The 2,687-nt window shown below is 38.4% G+C and overlaps 1 pseudogene; it reads right to left on the bottom strand.

Annotated features, from left to right (window-relative positions):
• Positions 1-348: 348 nt before the first annotated feature.
• On the bottom strand, positions 349-2,339 carry LOC124919899 (annotated as a pseudogene).
• Between the last annotated feature and the right edge of the window lie 348 nt (positions 2,340-2,687).

Genomic DNA, 2,687 nt, shown 5'->3' with positions numbered 1-2,687 from the left:
AAATAAAATTTTGCAATGGATGATAAATTTTAATTTATTAGCATTTAGTGATATTTAGTTTCTGGGCTAGAGTTTCTTTGTTCACTAACAAATGTTGGATTCTCCAAATGTTTATAATTTGATGCTGTACCAACTTTGAAGTGAGACAATTTGCAGTTCACTTACATGCATACTGTGTGATCTTCGTGTGTATAACTTATAAGACAACTTGCATCCTAGTGAAAATACTGCAGCTTTAATGAATTATAATTAGATCCTAAAGAAATGCAAAAATGCTTTGAAAAGTTCATATATTGGCATATCATATAAAAACAAACAAAAAGAAATGCAAGAAATAAAAATCTGCAATATTCATTCAACTTTTCAGAAACTTGGATCCCTCAAAACCAGCATCATGAGCCTCAGAAATGATGGGATTGCATACACTTTCCAACTCCCTAAGCTTGACCTGAAACACATCAGCTTTGTTAGTAACCTGATTGTTGTCCAGCCAGATAAATGCCTCATCTATTGTCTTCTCTATCTTCCATTTGTCATCAAATGTTAATTTCTTGACATTTTTCTTCATGTCGTAAGCATAGTACTCCACAGCAATCCTGGCCTCAGCTCCTCTTTTGTGCTCCTCATCCTCTATTCTGTACTTCATTGCCTCTTGCATCATCTTTTCTATCTCTTCAGTCGTTAATCTCCCTTTTTCATTAATTATTGTCATCTCATTCTTCTCACCAGTTGCATTCACCTTTGCTGAAACATTTAATATTCCATTTGCGTCTATCTCGAAACATACAGTGATATCACCAACACCCCTTGGTGCCGGGGGAATTCCAGACAGCGTAAATTCTCCAAGCAAGTTATTGTCTTTTGTCATTGCTCTCTCCCCCTCGAACACATTAATCAAAATACTTGATTGGTTCTCATAGCGTGTAAAGAAGACCTTCTCTGTTTTTGCGGGAATCGTAGTGTTCCTAGGAATCAAGACAGTCATGATTTTACCATTTGTCTCAATTCCAAGAGACAGGGGAGTGACGTCGAGAAGTACTAGATCTTGAATTTTATGGTTTCCCTCCCCACATAAAATGGCAGCTTGAACTGCAGCGCCATAAGCAACAGCCTCATCAGGGTTGATGCTCTGACAAAATTCCTTGTCATCGAAGAAATCCTTAAGAAGCTTTTGCACTTTGGGAATTCTAGTAGACCCACCAACAAGAACAACATCATGGACATTGTTTTTCTCTATCTTGGCATCATTCAAGCATTTTTCAACCGTCTCCATACACTTAGTAAATAAATCCATGTTCATCTCTTCAAACTTAGCTCTAGATAATTTGAAATAAAAGTCAACACCATCCAAGAGAGAATCAATCTCTATAGTAGTGTGAGTAGTATATGAAAGAGTCCTTTTCGTCTTCTCGCATGCCATTCTCAGTCTACTCAGGGCACGGGGGTTGCCACTTATGTCCTTATTTTTTTTTCTCTTGAATTCCTCCACACAATGATTCACCATTCTGTTATCGAAGTCCTCACCTCCCAAATGGGTATCACCAGCCGTGGCCTTCACTTTAAAGGCATACCCATCAATGGTCAAAACAGAGACATCAAATGTCCCTCCTCCAAGGTCGAAAATGAGGATATTCGTCTCTCCGACACTGGTTTCTCTCCTATCTAAACCATAGGCAATGGCAGCAGCAGTGGGTTCAATGATGATGCGCATCACGTTCAGACCAGAAATTGCACCCGCATCTTTGGTGGCTTGTCTTTGGGAGTCGTTGAAGTAAGCCGGGACTGTAATGACAGCGTTTTTCACAGGTGATCCCAAAAAGGTCTCGGCAACCTCCTTCATCTTGATTAGAACCATGGAAGATATTTCCTCTGCATAGAACTGCTTCTCCTCACCTTTGTAGCTGACAACGATCACTGGTTTGTCTTCTGGCCCAGAAATCACCTTGAATGGCCAGTGTTTGGTGTCACTTTGCACCAACGGATCACTAAACTTCCTACCAATCAATCTCTTTGCATCTAAACAATAACATGTTATTAAGGGAAATTATATATATAAAACTAATTCCAGTATAAAAAAGAAGAAAGAAGAATAGAACTTAAGCAGAAACATACCAAAAACAGTATTGATGGAGTTGTTAGCAACCTGATTCTTAGCCCCGTCCCCAATGAAGCGCTCTGTATCAGTGAATGCAACACAGGAAGGAGTGGTTCTGTTGCCCTGATCGTTGACTATGATTACAACACGGTCGTGCTGCCATACTCCAACACATGAATATGTTGTACCCAGATCGATTCCAATAGCTGGTCCTTTCCATCTCCCTGCCATTACCAAATGAGTCTCTAACAAACTTTCACGTCTATAATTTATGATTTGTTTTGTATATGCTTAGACTTATAGTAGCTGATTCTTATGGTTTGTTTAATGAGGGAAAAGTTTATCTTTATCTGCTAGTTTTTAGTGTCTCTTCGGTTACTGGGTAACATCATATTTCGAAGTTAAACAGCCTCTATCTCTCAAAGTTCTCCGTGTAAGTGGTATTAATTAAATATAGCACATTAATGCTCAAAAACTGATATCATACTATTTAATTAGTGTTTAAAATAGACAGGGACAAAATATCCGAATTACCTAGAAATACACAATAACATGGAGATAAGGGAATTGGATGTAGGAAATACACAATAAC

The sequence above is a fragment of the Impatiens glandulifera genome, chromosome 1, assembly GCF_907164915.1.
Source record: "Impatiens glandulifera chromosome 1, dImpGla2.1, whole genome shotgun sequence".
Classification (NCBI taxonomy): Eukaryota; Viridiplantae; Streptophyta; class Magnoliopsida; order Ericales; family Balsaminaceae; genus Impatiens; species Impatiens glandulifera.
The sequence above is the reverse complement of the archived record's forward strand: the minus strand, read 5'-3'. Positions and strand labels throughout refer to the sequence as shown.